Below are 17734 nucleotides of genomic sequence, written 5' to 3' on the forward strand. Positions count from 1 at the left end.
TCAAAATAGTCTCACAGAGACCTTGCCCCCTCTCTTCACCATTCCCCTGGTGCCACAGGCAATGTGGGGAATAGTAGACTCCTTTTAGACATAATGATTTATTTCTGCCCCCAAAGATTATTAACATGGGATTCCTTTGTTCTCTCTCTCTCTGACTTTCTGCACCTTCTCCTGTGGCCGCAAGTCCCTCAGTCTCTTCCTCTCTCTAGCTCTCCCTTCTTCCTGTCAGATATTCTCTCTCTACTGTCTTCCAAACTTCCTTTAACCTGCCCTCTTTACTCTCATTCCAATCTAAACACCCTGGCAGTTCGTTAACTCTACTAAAACCTGTTAATTAAAATCTATTATCTGGCTCTGCTTTTCCTTTATTCCCGTTCCAACATAATGGTGCTGAAACTCTAGAGAGGTATTTGTGGCCAGAACTGTTGAGACATTAGCCTCTCTAATACTGATTCTCTGGTGGCCTCTTCCCGGACCCATCACAGCAGTCTTGTATGTCTGCGGTTAGAGACATTCCAATTCGAAAGGATCTGTGAGTGTAAAATCCAAAGCTCCCCACTCCAGGGTCATCTGCAGTCAGATGTCCTTCTCAGCCAGTGGCTCCTCTCACGAGCTCAATTTTTCACTCATTCAGCCTTTGATTATAGGATGTACTGTGAATGCAACCTGGAACTGCTGGGTATCCAACTGATTATAGAAAATCTAGCGACTACAAATTAATCCTCACAATTTGAAATGTCCACTAGATGGCACTCCTGACTTAAAAATTCTAATGATTACTGCAAATCAAATTCTTTTTTTCAACAACCATACTTGCAAGCATTCTATAGTCTCCGCTCTCATCCCCATCTCTATCAGGATTGCCTTCCTCCTCAATTCCTGCAAGCCCAGGGTAAAATTGCCCTTCTAGTTTTTCAGATCACGTTAAGCCTCAGTCAGCCTCTTCCTTTAGTGCTGTTTCACCCCCTCCTCAAGAATGTCTTCTTCCTTTGTTCTAAACCCCTCCCACTCCCACCTCCACCACCTTCTCCTCCACCACCTTCTGACATTCTGTAATCCCATCTCCTCCACCTCCATCTCCTCCACCACCTTCTGACATTCTGTAATCCCATACCCCCTACCCTGTTATCTATACAACTTCTGCAGTCATTTCTCCCTCCCCACACCACAAGTTTCTCCCCTCACTCCTTCTGTGTCAGAGTGCCCTCCCATCAGCACCATCTTCTGAGCAATCTGACATCTCTCCCCTGCTGCTGGCATCATTCCTTCCTCTCACCAGTTTTTGTTCAACTCTTCCCTGCACAGAAGCAGCTTCTTTGAATCCAGAGTCCATCCTCAAACCCTGCCTCCTTCCTTCCTCTCCGAGAAGTCATGGGAGCAGAAGGGCTGGTAAAAATGCATATTCTTTTCTCAAATTTATGGTTTATTTTTTTCTAGGAAGATGTCTGGAAACTTTTGCCTCTGACGTAGACATTTATGCCAGAAAGTTTAAAATATCACTCAGTCTTATAATCTTACCTGGAAAGATATTCATATTATTCATATAACTACTCTGGCTCCTAAAGCTTGAAGATAAACAAGCGGCCACCTAGCTGAGAACCATCAAAGCCTACATGGAAGAAGCAAACCAGCCTGTCTGACCCCAAGGTGCAGAAGGGACCAGTTATCAGATATCAAAGAGCTAAAAACCATATCAGTGGGTGCCCAGCTCCCTGATATGATCAATGAAGCCAAATGTGTGCATAAGCAAATGTGGTGAAGAAAGCTGATGGTGCCAGGCTATCAAAAGAGATAGTGTCTGGTGTCTTAAAGGCTCGAAGATAAACAAGCGGCCATATAGCTCAGAAGCAACAAAGCCCACATGGAAGAACACACCAGCCTGTGTGACCATGAGCTGTCGAAGGGATGAGGTATCAAGCATCAAGGAACAAAACATCATTCATTGAAAATGTGGGTGAGTGCAGAGTGGAGACCCAAAGCCCAATGGTAGCCAACTGGACACCCCTTGCTGAGGGGTTGGGGGGAGGAGATGAACCAGGCAGGGTGCAGGGTAGCAATGATGAAACATATAAATTTCCTCTAGTTCTTAAATACTTCCTCCTCCCCACTATCATGATCCCAATTCTACCTTGCAAAACTGGCTAGAACAGAAGGTGTACATTGGTACAGAGAGCAACTGGAAACACAGGGAATCCAGGACAGATGACTCCTCCAGAAACAGTGATGAGAGTAGTGATGCCTGGAGGGTGGAGAGACTGTGGGGTAGAAAGGGGGAACTGATTACAGGAATCTACATATAGCCTCCTCCCTGGGGGAGGGACAGCAGAGAAGAGGGCAGGGGGAGATGTCAGACAGTGTAATATATGACAAAATAGTAATATATGAATGATGAAGGGTGCACGAGGTAGGGGAGAAGTGGGGAGGGAGGGGGAAAATGAGCAGCAGATATTAAGGCTCAAGTAGAAGGCAAATGTTTTGAGAATGATGATGGCAACCAATGTACATATGTTCTTGACAATGGATGTATGTATGGACTGTGATAAGAATTGTATGAGATATAAACAATACCCTCCCCTTGGGTGGATTAATGCCCCATGACCCCACTACCCTTTTCTTCCTTGTATTCATCCTTTTGTTTTCCTTTCCCCGCTTCCTCCACCATTGTCTACCATGTACATCCCTGGTTTTGGTCTGGTCTCTTCCATACTACACAGTCTTCACCCCTAAAATGTTTGTATATATGGCGGGAAAAAAATGTTTGTATACAGTAGTTTTTTTCCCTATGCCACTTTTGCTTTTTTAAAAATGTTTTAATTCTTACCTCAGCGGGCTCATGTTGTACTTGTCCTTTTGTGCCTGACTTACCTCGCTTAGCATGATTTCCTCTAGTTCTTCCCATGCCGCTATGTGCCTCATACGTTCATCACTGCTTTTTAGTGATGCCTAGTACTCCATTGTATGTATATACCACAGTTTTTTAATCCAATCGTCAGTTGATGGAAATTTGGGTTGCTTCCAACTCCTTGCAATTCTGAACTGTGCCGCAATGAACACTGGAGCACAGATGTCTGGTCTTGGTTTGTTTCTTGCCTCTTCTGGGTATATGCCCAGTAGGGGGATTGCTGGGTCATATGGTAACTCTATTTCCATCTGTTTTAGGTATCGCTAGATTGATTTCCATAGTGGCTGTACGTACTTACAGTCCCACCAGCAGTGGATGAGAGTTCCTGTCTCCCCTCAGCCCCTCCAACACTTGTTGCTTTCTGATTTTTTGAATTGGGCTACCTTTGAGGGTGTCAGGTGGTACCTCATTGTTGTTTTAATTTGCATTTCTCTTATGGCTAAAGATCGGGAACATTTTCTCATATGTTTGTTGGCCATTCGGATTTCTGCGCCTGTGAAACTTCTGTTCAAGTACTTTGCCCACCTTTCAAGTGGGCTATTGGTTTTTTCTTTTTGGAAGCTAGCAAAGTGGGTGAACAAGTAAATGTGGTGAAGAAAGCTGATGGTGCCCGGCTATCAAAAGAGATAGTGACTGGGGTCTTAAAGGCTTGAAGATAAACAAGCGGCCATCTAGCTCAGAAGCAACAAAGTCCACATGGAAGAACACACCAGCCTGTGTGATCGAGTGGTCCTGAAGGGATCAGTTACCAGGCATCAAAGAACAAAAAATCATATCATTGACTGCACACCTCCATGATAGGATCGCTGAAGACAAATGGGTGCATAAGCAAATGTGGTGAAGAAAGCTGATGGTGCCCAGCTATCAAAAGAGATAGTGTTTGGGGTCTTAAAGGCTTGAAGGTGAACAAGCGGCCATCTAGCTCAGAAGCAAAAAAGCCCACATGGAAGAAGCACACCGGCCAGTGCTATCACGAGGTGCCAAGGGACCAGGTATAAGGCATCATGCAAAAAAAACAACAACGATATAAGTGTGTGTATATATGTGTATATGTATATGTATATATATACACCATATTAAATGAAGGGGGAAGTGCAGAGTGGAGACCCAAGGCCCAAGTGTCGGCCAATGGAGATCCCCTCATAGAGGGGTTTAGGAGAGGAGATGGGTTAATTAGGGTGCGAGGTAGTACCCATGAAGAACACAGCTTTCCCCCAGATCCTGGATGCTTCCTCCCCCCAACTACCATGATCCGAATTCTAGCTTGCAGGGCTGGATAGGACAGAGGCTGTACACTGGTACATATGAGGGCTGGAGGTACAGGGAATCCAGGGTGGATGATACCTTCAGGACCAAGGGTGTGAGGGACGATGCTGGGAGAGTGGAGGGTGAGTGGGTTGGAAGGGGGGAACTGATTACAAGGATCCACATGTGACCTCTTCCCTGGGAGAGGGACAGCAGAGAAGGGGGGAAGGGAGACTCCGGATAGGGCAAGATATGACACAATAACGATGTATAAATTACCAAGGGCACATGAGGGAGGGGGGAAAGGGGATGGAAGGGGAAAAAAAAAGAGGACCTGATGCAAGGGGCTTAAGTGGAGAGCAAATGCTTTGAGAATGATTGGGGCAGGGAATGTATGGATGTGCTTTATACAATTGATGTATGTATATGTATGGATTGTGATAAGAGTTGTATGAGTCCCTAATAAAATGTAAAAAAAAAAGAGGAGAAAAAAATGATTAGGGCAAAGACTGTACAGATGTGCTTTATACAATTGATGTATGTATATGTATGAACTGTGATAAGAATTGTATGAGCCCCAATAAATTGTTAAAAAAAAAGAATTGTATGAGCCCCCAGTAAAATGATTAAACAAAAAAGACAGGAAGAGTGTCTGGGTAGCAGCATGGTTTGTCTGGGTAGACTAGAAAAACAAATCCAGGGAGACTCATATGTGAATAAGAAAGAGCTTTACATGCAAGAGTAATTGAATATTGAGAAAATGTCCCAGTCTAGTCCAGATCAAATCCATAAGTCCGATATTAGCCATATATCTGATTCCAGTGTATAAATTCCTCTTCAGACTCACACAACACATGCAATGATGCCAAATGCAGAAATATCACAGGCCAGTGTGGGTGCAAAGTCTTATGGATCCAGTGGTGTGTAAGCATCTCAGCACTGGCAGGGGTCTCTACATGGCTCCTCAAGCTCAGGGCATTAGTTTAGCTCCATATGTCTTCTCAGGTGGAATGTCTTTCAGGGAGTCATACTATGTCCTGCCTCCAGTGAGCTATTTATCTCCTTAGCACCTCCAAATAAGGTCATTAAGCTGTGACCTGATTGACAGGCTACACCCCACCCCCTGGCTCTTAATCCTCTCAAATGGACAACAGATTATGTAACTAATATATGGCATTACAGAGAAGCAATAGAAATTCATATCTAGAACCCATGAGAAAATTCAGCACAGTTTTTATATAGCAGTGGTTCTCAACCTTTTTAATGCCGTAACCCTTTAATACAGTTCCTCATGTTGTGGTGACCCCCCCAAGCATAAAATTATTTTCTTTTTTTTTTTGCATAAAATTATTTTCATTGCTACTTCATCACTGTAATTTTTCTACTGTTATGAATCAGGCAGCCCCTTTGAAAGGGTCGTTTGATCCCCAAAGGGGTCGTGACCCACAGGTTAAGAACCACTGTCATATAGCCTCTCAAAGACTTTTCATAAATTCACCAGGTTTACTCTTTCAACACTAGGTGGCACTACATTACCTCATCCACATCTTATCTCACAGCTCCCAAGGTGAGGAAAGAGCTTATACATTTGCTGGCCTTTACCCTTCAAAGCACAATGGGTATATCTGAACCAGTTAACACTCAACCACAAGTGGGTAAGCCACTTGGACCCTGATTTCCGCCAGAACCTGTCCTAGAATACACTCAAAAGGGGACTCTAGGATGCTGATTGCCTTTTCTGCCAGAAAGTGGGAAGGATCACCTCTTCCATAATGTCTCTGGAGCAACCTCCTCAAAATGCCTCACCATCAGGGCTCGTAGGCTCAGCAATCAAGAACTGGGTCCAGGGTCTGAGGCCCACGGAGACCACCCACCTCATGCCCAGGGTAACTACTGTCATCTCTGGTAAGCCCATTTCTTTCCTCTCTGCATAGTCTACATTACTTACACACGTAGGACACACTTCTTTAGCACCAGCCACTATTCCAGCAGTCACAAGTGTAGTATCAGAGTCACTCATTACACGAACACTTTCATATCACTGGTATAATGTGCAGTTCTCACACAAGCTTCTACCCATTCCATATTGCCCATCCCCATACTCAATTCAAAACAGGAATATCTATACAATTGACAGAAGCCTCACAGCCTCCCAACCTATTACTTCTCTTACAATGCTACCTGCCTTCACTTCCTCCCAAAATAGCTCTAGTGTCCTGGTACCTCCCTGTCAATTCCCTCCTTTACTACCTGCTCTGGTTAACCCACGGGTGAGGTATATCATTTAAATGCTGTTACTTTGCGTCACTAACCTGTTTACATCAGGTTAAATGACACCTTGACATTTCCTAATGTGCCTCAGTCCCCTATCACTTTTGACACTTAAAAGCCTGAAACCTATAATGTCAAAACCCCTGAAGGAGGGCCTATTAAGGCCCACTCACTCTCCCTACAACTTACCAATTCTGCCAGTCATTAAACCAGTAGCAACAACAGACTAGTTCAAGATCTTAAAGCATCATCAACTTTGCTGTCTTGCCGATTCATCCCATTGTTCCCAACCCTTACACTCTGTTCTCCACTATTCTGCCCAATACGCAATTGGGCAGGTTTAAAAGTTATGTTAACTGCAAAAATCATAGATGCCAAGAAGTGAAGTTCCAATGCCAGCTAGGGGAAAAGATTCGGTAAGCTGAAGAAGGAAGAAGAACGTGAATTTTACGTCTGTGCCAGAAGATGAAAGAGGGCAAAGCGAAGCTTGAGAGTATGCAGTAAGTTGGAGAAGGATTGAGGAAAGGTGAACTGTATTTGTCAGGGTTTGCAATACCTGCAAACAATGAGGATGTAAGAAGGTTAAAGAAAGTAGCTTTGGGGGGACAGGCTACAGAAAAGTGGCTGAAGGGAGATATTGGACAGTGTAAAACATGAAAAAAGTAATTTCTAAATTATCAAGGTTTCCTGAAGGAGGGATGGTGGGGGAGGGAGGGGAAATGAGCTGATACCAAGGGCACAAGTAGAAAGGAAATGTTTTGAGAATGATGATGGCAACAAATGTACAAATGTGCTTGACACAGTGGATGGATGGATTCCGATAAGAGTTGTATGAGCCCTCAATAAAAATGATTACAAAAACAAAAACACAAAAAGAGGAGCTTGTCTTAGGATGTCTGGGTGTACCAGAGGATGGACAGTAGGCTAAACTTGAAGGTATACAGTACATTGTAGAAGGTTTGAGGAAAGTGGATTGTATTTGCCTTGGTTTCTTTAAAAGAAAAGAACATTAAAAACTATTTTGAAATCTTGAGCCCCATGGCTCCTACCACTTCTGGGACTTCTTAGTTTAATATGTATAATTATGTACTTTGGACCCTGCTTCTTTCGCTGTTAAAAAGGCACAACAAGGCATCGAGTGAGATGGAGAAGAAAAGAGGAATCTACGTAGCCCTCCTGATACCCAATTCAGTTTCCACCAGAGAGGACAGCCCTAAGAAATACATGATGTATATTTATTATAAAAATCCTGACATTCATTTCTTAAATAGTTGCTTAAGTGGGAAAAAAATCTTACTTTAAAAAAACAACAACTTATTTTTATGACTTTTTACTTTTAAATGTTCGTTGTAGCTTTTGACAACAGCTCCCTCTGCTGGCTCAAAGCGTGCACTTCAAAGATAAATACATTTGTATTTACGTACGCAACTGGAATTTCTTAGCTTAACATTTTGCAGCAGAGGTTTACTTTATATTGAATGAATTTTCTTTTTCAGAAAAGACGGAAGATTTAGGAATATGAGGGCAAGTGGAATATTCTTTTTCCTTGGCTACTCCAGACACGAGTCTCAACAGCTCAGCAAGGGTTTCTAATATTCTTTGTAAAAGAACCAATTTTTCCCCTAAAAATGAAAAGTAAGTAGAAGATGTTTTCATTGAAAACATTATTTTGTAATATAAAGATGTCCCTCCTTTCCTTTGGGTCTAGTGTGCACAACGAAACCAGCATTCCACTGTTACTTTAACAAATAAGACGTTGAAACCCTTACAGAAATGATATTAACAATAATTATTTTAGTCCCAAAACACTCTTGTTCAAGATCAGAGGTTACAGTGACTGGAAATGACCTGCTCTAGCAAAGAGAAAGTGTCCAAGAAGTCCTCTTCTTCAATTCCAAATTTTGTGTATTGATGGATGTAGGCTTTTGAAGCAAACACATTCCACGCTTTGCCGACAATCAGATCAAGTGGCTTGACTACGAACTGGCTGTTGCTGACCAATGTGGCAGACTTCTCATACTTGTTGAAGGCTCGTTGAGTTTTCCATACATTAAAAGCATCAACAGGTGCTAACCAGGAAGTATAGAGGGCTGGATCTTTCAATCCCCCCAGATCTGCACTTTGCACATCTTTGCCACGAAGGATGACCAAGTTAGCAATAGAAGTGTTCAAATGAAGCTCCCTGGTGAAAGGTGTTTTGCCAAGAGGAGGCAGTCCTGATACAGGTGGCCGTACTTGCCAGTTGATACCTTCTTCCACGTTTGCATTAGAAATGAGCATCTGTCTCAAATGCTTGAGGAGGCCTGCCCAAGTAAATGTGCTGTACGCCAGTGGGTTCTCAGACATCTGAGGAATGGTCCGCACACCCAGCATCTTGAATTCAGGGTGGGGAACAAGATTCTCCATTAAGTCTCCCAATTTTTTTTCCGGCTGACAGATGTTTATTACCGCCTTGGCACAGTCACTGATGGACGGGGACACACAGACAAGGCGGGCAAGGGCACCCGGCCCTCCCCCCCCCCCTCAGCCCCCAGGGTGCTTGCACTCAGGCTGAGTGGGGGTGGGGACTCACAGGAGGGACAGCCATCTGAGGGACCCAATCAACCAAGGAAGTCGTTGGCAGGGTCAGAACACCCACACAGTCAGATGAGGCACAGTTTACAGAGCAGCAAGTTCAAAGCCAACCAGCGCAAAGAGGAGTCCCTCTCTGATCCTGGCTTAGCCACCACAAACATTTGCTGGCCAGGCGCCTCTCCACACAGCGGCAGCAGCGGCTCACCTCGCCTCCAGACTGTCCCTGGCCACCAGGTGTGGCTCAAGAACTGAGGCCTCGGCCAGCTGGGGTAGGACAATCTCACAGCAGGTGACCGGGCAGGTCACCTGGGAGACTTGTGGAAGTGGAGAGCTGAACTTGGTCTGCACCCTCACGGACTCCCGGGTGGACACACTGAGTAGCAAGCACCAAGGTGACAGCACAAGAATTCCCTGGGGGCTCTGGGGGTGTGGGCATCGCAGCACTAGGGAATATCCCAGGCCAGCTGTCATCTCGGGAACAGGTGAAGTGGGGGAGGGGAAGGGGACCAGCCATCAGGGCTCTTGCTGGACCAGGGGATCTGATATAGGATGAACCACCGCCGTCGGTAGCCATCAGAGGCAGGCAGAGGGAGCTGGAGGTGCCAATTGTCTGAGGGGCCCTGATCTAATCGCTATGACAATTTAATTCTCTACCAGAAGAGGGGCTCTGTAGTGAAGCGTTTGGCTACCAACCAAAAGGGGGCTGGCTGGAGCCCACCCAGCGGCAATCAGCTTCCATAAAGATTTGAGCCAAGAAAACCCTAGGGGGCAACTCTGTCCCAAGGGGCCACTAGGGGTCAGAATCATCTGGACAGCATCTAAGAACAGGAACACGATGGACAGGGGTGTACCTGCATGTTAATTCCTATAAACGAACAGGAAACAGTAAAGCTTGATGAACACCTTCCTGGCCTGTAGAGCACCCAGCATGACATCCTTTCAACAAAACTCTAATTGGGTGACCGAATATCCCTTGTTATCGGATGTATACATAACCTTCTCCCTGGGGAACGGACAACAGAAAAGTGGGTGAAGGGAGACATCAGACAGTGTAAGACATGACAAAATAATAATTTATAAATTATCAAGGGTTCATGGGGGAGGGGGGATGGGCAGGGAGGGGAAAATGAGCTGATGCCAGGGGCTTAGCAAATGTTTTGAGAATGATGAGGGTAATGAACGTACAGATGTGCTTGACACAACTGATATATAGATGGATTATGATAAGAGTTGTATGAACCCCTAATAAAATGATTTTTAAAAAGAAAGGAAGAAAGGTTTGAAATCGCCAGTCACTGCGAGGGAGACAGAGGAAGCCTTCTATGCCCGTAAAGAGTCTTGTCTTACAGGGTCGCGGCGAGTTAGAGTTGACCAGATAGCAGTTACTGAGACTGGGTGCAAGAACAAGCTGGCTGGGAGAAAGTGACAAATCCTGAAAAAAGAATCCCTGCCTGGTCCATGTTGGAAAACATTTCCTTCTATTGAGATAGAAGAGAAGGGGCGGGGGGTGGGTGGGGAGGAATCAGCCTAAAATGAAACACATTGATCTAATTCCACCATGTGAAATTTTAAAATGTGAAGTGTAAAATAAACTTTCTCAAAATATGTACCCCTGGACACATTGTCTGATCAAATACATTTGGAATTTCTGGATTAAAAAAGACTTAATTGATCCATGGGTCCTGCTGCTCCTAGGATGCCTCATTTTAATATGTATGTATATTTTGTTTCATTGTTTTCCTTTTTTTTCTTGCAGAAAAAAAATATACATATCTTCACCAAGCATCCAGCAGGAAGAAATTACAGAAGACAAAGAGCTTTGCCCATATTCCATATTATTAAAAGGCAGGAATTTAAGGTTTATTGAGTGAAGGGGTCTTGATGCCAGCCTCTGTAACTTCTTCTCAGTACCTGCTGAGCATAACGTAACCCCTCACCTTCTCAAAACCTCTCACAGACACCTTTCCTTTTATTCCCGTTGTAACAAAAATCCTCCTTTATAAAATACAGTTAGCCTAAGGGCGCTTCCTTAGGGTCTCTATGAAACTTTTGTAACTTGCTACATTGCTCAGAAGTAGGCAGGTTGCACGTGGATGGCCAAGTAAAAGGGTCCATAATACTGGGAGTTTTCTCTTAGTTACCAGACTATGAGTGATTAAAATGTAGACCCTGCTACGTAGTTAGTCAATGAAGACTTCCCAAGACTGGCCCACGGCTCACAGGACCCTCTTGCTCTGTATGTTTTCTCCTGGGCAACAGTTGTTTCACGTGAATGACCTGAAACCCCAGGCAATATAAAGTATCTACATGCGACTCCTCAAAGTGTAAATTCCAAAGCCAAAAGTATGTATGAGGGGTATCCCCAAGAAAAAACCAACAGTACACATCCCATTAACCCCCTCGTCTCCCAACCCCCTCCCTCTGGCTCCTGTGAGCAACTCCTTCTGAATTAGTACAGGCACTGGCCTCACCTGGGAAGGTTCTCACTGGTCACAGTGAATTTTTTCTCTAAAAGCAGTTTCACTTGAACTTCATTTTTTTGTGATGGCCAATTTAAGAGAACAGCATGCAGCTCTGAAATCCCCTCCCCCCCCCGCTGAGGAAAAATGCCACAGAAACTGTTGTGATGTTGAACACAGCTTACAAGGACAGCGCTATGGGGGTGTGTGTGAAGTGTACAAGTGGTTTTCTCATTTCAAAAAAGATGAAATGTCCATTGATAACAAACCTTGTTTGGAAGGCCTGTCACCTTCCCCAACGGACAAAAATGTAGACTCCTGGTGCATTTGGAGTTCATTCCACCAGGTAAGACTGTTAATTAAGCTTTCTATGGGGGAAAAGATTGTGTAACAGTGCAACAAAAAAAGTCCTGATTTGTGACAGACGGGGGCTGGTTTTGCAACCATGACAATGCACCTGCTCAGGTAGCTATCTCAGTGCACCAGTTTGTGGAAAAAGCCAGCATGCCTCTCTTGCCCCACGGACCTTAATCACCTGACCTTGCTCTGTGTGACTTCTTTTTGTTTCCATGAATGAAGACGAACATGAAAAGCCAGTGACTTGATGAACGTAGACATGAAGAGAAAAACGAGGGAGGTGCTGTTAGCCATCTAAACAGTTGAGTTTGAAAAATGTTTCCAAGAATGGAATTGCAGATTTGACAAATGTATTAAGTGTAAGCTTGTTTTGTTAAAAAATTTAAATACAGAGTTTGAAAATAATTTTTTTGTTTTGTTTTTGCATACCCTCTTATATTCTCTCTGTATTCTGATTTCAAGCATAATACCACAAAGACATTCTATTTTGGACTGCTGTGGTTTCCTCACTGGGATACATTTGAAATCAAAACTTTCCTTTCTTCCTTTGACTTGGAGAGGGTAAATTGGCTGCACCCCTGCAGGAGAAAAACAACAACAACAACAACAACACACCAGCATTTCCGGTTGCATTCCTTTGACTGCTGTAAGACAGAAAAGTTTTTCCTATTATAATACAACTTTTGAATTCCCAGATATCAGGAGTAAACAGAATTAAAAAAATAGAACTACCTTAGGGAAGCTGTGAGATATATATGAATCAGAAACCACAAAATGAAACCTGCTCTGAAGCCATCTGCACCTGCTTCAGTATCTAAATCCTGGGTGGTCCTGTGCACCCCTTGCTGCCCAGCCATCCTCCCTGCAGGGTGGGTTGGTGTCTGGCTCTCAGACTTCCTCTCACTATGTACCTTGCACAGTAACACATGACCATGTCCTCAGCAGTCATGGAGCTCAGCTTCAGGAATAACTGAGTATTTGATGTGTCTGTAGTGATGGAGAGTTGGTTTTTGAAGGGCAGGTTATAATTTGTATTACCATCATAGCATATGAGTCCCACCCACTGAAGTCCCTTCCCGAAAGTGGCAGATGCAGGGCCAGCAGTGACTACTGGTGATGGAGAACCCAGAGACACTGCAGGTGGATTTGTACCCTAGTGCCTGAAGAATAAGTTGCATGTGAGTGATCCTTGCCATTATAAATAGAGAGGGACTGAAGTCAATCTCCCTGGTTTCTTCTGAGGCCACTGTAGAGTAATTATTTTGAATTTATCTGCCTGTTAGTCTGTGATGGAGAAAACCTGATCTCAGCGGTGTGAGGAAAATGTAAAAGGAAAGCAAAGTATGTCTAAGCCCAAAGTTCTCTTGTGTCAGCCCTTCATTGCTCTTTACCTGTCTTGGGCTCCAGAATATTCTGTTGTCTGTAAGTTAACAGGATGTAATTCTCTGAAAGGATCAGGGAATTTTCATTCCCTCACACTTTTCAAAATTCTTTTTTTCCTTTATCTTCAGACACCCTTTAAGCTACATCCTTGAATTCCTTGTGTTGCACGGTGGTAACAGAGAGGCCCCATATTGCACTGTCACTGTTGCCAGGTTACAGAAACAGGTGGATTCGAAAGATTCTAAATTTTATTTTCACATATGTGGGAAAGGAGACTGCGGGAGATAGTCATGGGGGTGTCTCTCTAAATGTTAGCCTCCTTGTCCCTTTGTGTATAAAGCATATATACACATGCTGGTGGGATAGCTCTTCAGTCAGACACAAATCATAGAATGACGGGCACAAACTGAGTGTGATAGTTAGGTTTATTGTGCAGACTAGGCCTCTGTAGGAACATGTGGACGGAGTTTAATCAGGTCACAGCTTGATTGGAGGGCGACCGAGATAAATACTTTCCAAGGCTGGCCTCCCGTTTCTCTTTCTCCCTGGTTATTGGACCAGCATGCTGTTGCTTGGGCTAATCCTTTGCCTCAACCATGTGCTGCACTACCTGTGGGCTGAGCCAACCTGTGGATTGTGTCTGTCGCCTGGCTGTGCATTGCTAGAACTTGAGGCTCCTTCGAGACCAGCTTTGCCATTCTACTGGTGGTGTTGCTGTTCAGAAATTCCTGGAGCTTGAGACCCCATTGGGGCCTGCTTCACCATGTTCCCACGCTACTACCTGTGGCGGCCCCACCCTACTGTCTGCTGTCAGTGGGCAAACTCTACCTGTCTTGCCTGAGAGCAGATGCCGCTGTTTGCTTCCTTGACCTTGGACCTGCAGCCCTTGTGAATTGTAGGGCTATCAGTATATTAACTGTTCAAAGAAAGTGAGTTGAACTGAGCCCTCTGTACTGCTGTGTGGGCTAACTAGCTGTTATACTCCCTCTCACTACATAGATCTATCTATCTATCTATCTATCTATCTATCTATCTATCTATCTATCTATCTAATCACAAGTGTCCTGATTTTGTTTCTCTAGAGATCCCTGCCTAACACACTGGGGTAAATAAAATTTTGGTTTAACATGGATCTTGTGTTACAGAGCTGCCATTACATAGGAACCCTACATTTCAGAGGAGACAGGCTTGATTTGTAGGTCCTGGTTCTTAGAGAGAGTGTAATGTGATCACATGAGTTTATATAATCTCCGGCATGCAAACCATGGTAAACACATCCATAGCAGGAAGGGATTGTACTGGAGACATACACGTAATGGGGATGGGGATGAGCTAGGTGTATACACACAATAGGAAAGGGAGGGACTAGAGGTATACATGTGACAGGAAGATACATAGACGGTACATATGTAACAAGATGGATGGACTGTAGTCAAGGTGGCAGCCTAAACTTGGTCGTCTCTGAGCTGGCTTGACCTTAGGTGTCTTTGAGTTCTCCTCCAGGGGAATCATCTATGATCCTTATCAGAAGGGAGTGGGCTGTACTTAGGGTGGGGCAGACAATAGGGTCTGATTGCTTTTGATGACAGACACCCTTCAGGCAGATAGCCTTCAAGCAGTTGACCTGCAAGCACCTAGTAAGTGACCATGTGTTTGCAAACATCTCCTTAAATTTGGCATTATTATGGGAGGACATTGAGGGGAATGACTTACTTTTTAGGAGAATGTTATTGGAACATATCTCCAGTTTACGATTGTGAAGGTTCCCTTCTCAGAAGCCCTGGCCTCGAAGACCCCTTAACATATGAATGTTGAGAATTTGTCCGCATGCACTCTTTCCCAGGTTCTGTTTCCCACACAAGTTCACCTGTATGGATTCAAAACTTAAATGTCCCTAACACTCATCATAACCCTAGGTCTAAACCGAGCCCTACCATTACCCTTAAACCTAAAGCTACCAGTAACCCTAACCCTAAACTCAAGCAAAGGTCTAATCTTTTTTTAAAAAATCTTTTTATTGGGGCTCATAAGGCTCTTATCACAATCCACACATACATCAATTGTATAAAGCACATCTGTACATTCTTTGCCCTAATCATTTTCAAACCATTTGCTCTCCACTTAAGCCCTTTGCATCAAGTCCTCTTTTTGACCCTCCTTCCCTGCTCCCCCCTCCCTCATGAGCCCTTGATAATTTATAAATTATTATTTTGTCATATCTTGCCCTGTTCGACGTCTCCCTTCACCCCCTTTTCTGTTGTCCGTCCCCCAGGGAGGAGGTCACATGTAGATCCTTGTAATCGGTTCCCTCTTTCCAACCCACTCACCCTCTACCCTCCCCGTATTGCCACTCACACCCCTGGTCTTGAAGGGATCATCCGCTCTGGATTCCCTGTGCCTCCAGCTCCTATCTGCACCAGTGTACAACCTCTGCTCTATCCAGACTTGCAAGGTAGAATTCGGATCATGGTAGTTGGGGGTGAGGAAGCATTTAGGAACCGGAGGAAAGCTGTATTCTTCATCAGTGCTACATCGCACCCTGACTGCCTCATCTCCTCCCCTAGACCCTTCTGTGAGGTGATATCCAGTGACTGACAAATGGGCTTTGGGCCTCCACTCTGCGCTTCCTCCTTCATTCACTGTGGTAAGATTTTTTTTTTCTGATGATGCCTTATACCTGATCCCTTCCACACCTCGTGATTGCACAGGCTGGTGTGCTTCTTCCATGTGGGCTTTGTTGCTTCTGAGCTAGATGGCCGCTTGTTTACCTTCAAGCCTTTAAGACCCCAGACACTATCTCTTTTGATAGCCAGGCACCATCAGCTTTCTTCACCACATTTGCTTGTTCACTTGCTTTGGCTTCAGTGGTTGTGTCGGGAGGGTGAGCATCATAGAATGCCAATTTAATAGAAGAAAGTATTCATGCATTGAGGGATGCTTGAGTAGAGGCCCAAGGTCCTTCCACCACTTTAATACTAAACCTATAAATATAGGCACATAGATCTATTTCCCCACCCTCATATATATATTTGCATATGTACATATCTTTGTCTAGACCTCTATAAATGCCCTTTGCCTCCAAGCTCTTTCCTCTACTTCCCTTGACTTTCCTCCTGCCCCACTATCATGCTCCATCTCCACCTGGGTTATAGCTATATCTCTTCGTTGCCTTACCCTTGATCATTCCTTACCAGGCCTCCCCCTCCCACCTCACCACCAATTTGGACCCTTTGTTGTTCCCTTGTCCCTGGGTTTGTTAACCCCACTTCCTTACTCCCACGTCCCCCTATCCCAAGTCCCCCCAGAACTGTCGGTCCTGTTGTTTTTCCTCCTGATACTTCATCCTGCCTATCTTATTTAGACAGACCTGTGGAGATAATAACATGCACAGAAACAAGACAGAGGAAAGCCAAGCAACAGTATACAACAAAACAACAACAACAAACCACTGACAAAGAACAAAACAAAAGACATCAAGAAAGAAAAGCTTGTAGTTAGTTCAAGGATTGCTTGTTGGCCTTTAGGAGTGTTCTCCAGTCCAGTCTGTTGGGGCACCATGCCCTGGCCCCAAAGTCCATTTTCAGCATTCCCTGGGGACCTTGTCGCTCCATTCCCTTGTTGTTCTGCTGCACTCCCCCAGTGCTTTGTCTCGGTGTGGTGGGATCAGTTTTGGCACAATTCCCACACTGTGTCTCCAATGCTATCCCCTGCAGGGCCATGGGTCAGTGAGGGACATCATATCTCATAGTGGGGCTGGCCATGTGGTTGTTCAGTTCTTTTGCTTCATCATTTCTCCTACCGCTTTTGCTTCTTTTGTTCTAAAGCAAGTTTCAGAGATTCTTCTGACATCTGCTTTGATCTTTTCTTTCTTTTTAATGACTTTTCCAGTTCTGTATGTGTGATGGCCTTGATGCCATCTCACAAGTTGTGTGGTCTTCTGTCATTAGTATCCAATGTGTTGAATCCATTCTTGAAATAGTCTTTGATTTAAATAGAATGGATTCAATACTATAATTTGGCTTTCCTGACTTGTTTTGATTTTGTTTAAGTTCAGTGTAAACTTCCATGAATTGTCCATATGGAAGTTCCAACCTAAATTTAGAGACTGTTTCAGGAATAAGTTTGATGTAGTTGGCCCCTGATTTTATTCAGACAGATGATATTGAGCCCTTCCATTGTCTCTTTCCACAGATGTAGTCTACTTGATTCTTGTTTATTCCATCTGGAAGAACCCGCATGCATAGCTGTCATTTATGTTGTTGAACAAAAGTAATCGCAGTGAATAAGTGATTGATCTTATAAAGTTTTATCATGTGCTCTCTGGCATAATTTCTATCATCAAGGCCTTATTTTTAAACCAGACTTGGTGGTGTAATGGTTATGTGTTGGGGTGCAGTCCACAAGGTTAGCAGTTCAAAACCACTAGCTGTCCCAAACAGCAGCTTTAGGCCTTTCTCTTCTTGTAGAAAGAGTTATAATTTCAGAAACCCACAAGGAGAACTCTACCCTATCCTAAGGGTTACTATGAGTTGGCATTGACTAG

The 17734-nt window shown here is 44.2% G+C and overlaps 1 pseudogene; it reads right to left on the reverse strand.

The window, feature by feature from the left end:
* Positions 1 to 8239: 8239 nt before the first annotated feature.
* On the reverse strand, positions 8240 to 9463 carry LOC142457260 (tubulin delta chain pseudogene; annotated as a pseudogene).
* Positions 9464 to 17734: the final 8271 nt, after the last annotated feature.

Source organism: Tenrec ecaudatus, chromosome 9, assembly GCF_050624435.1.
Source record: "Tenrec ecaudatus isolate mTenEca1 chromosome 9, mTenEca1.hap1, whole genome shotgun sequence".
Taxonomy (NCBI): domain Eukaryota; kingdom Metazoa; phylum Chordata; class Mammalia; order Afrosoricida; family Tenrecidae; genus Tenrec; species Tenrec ecaudatus.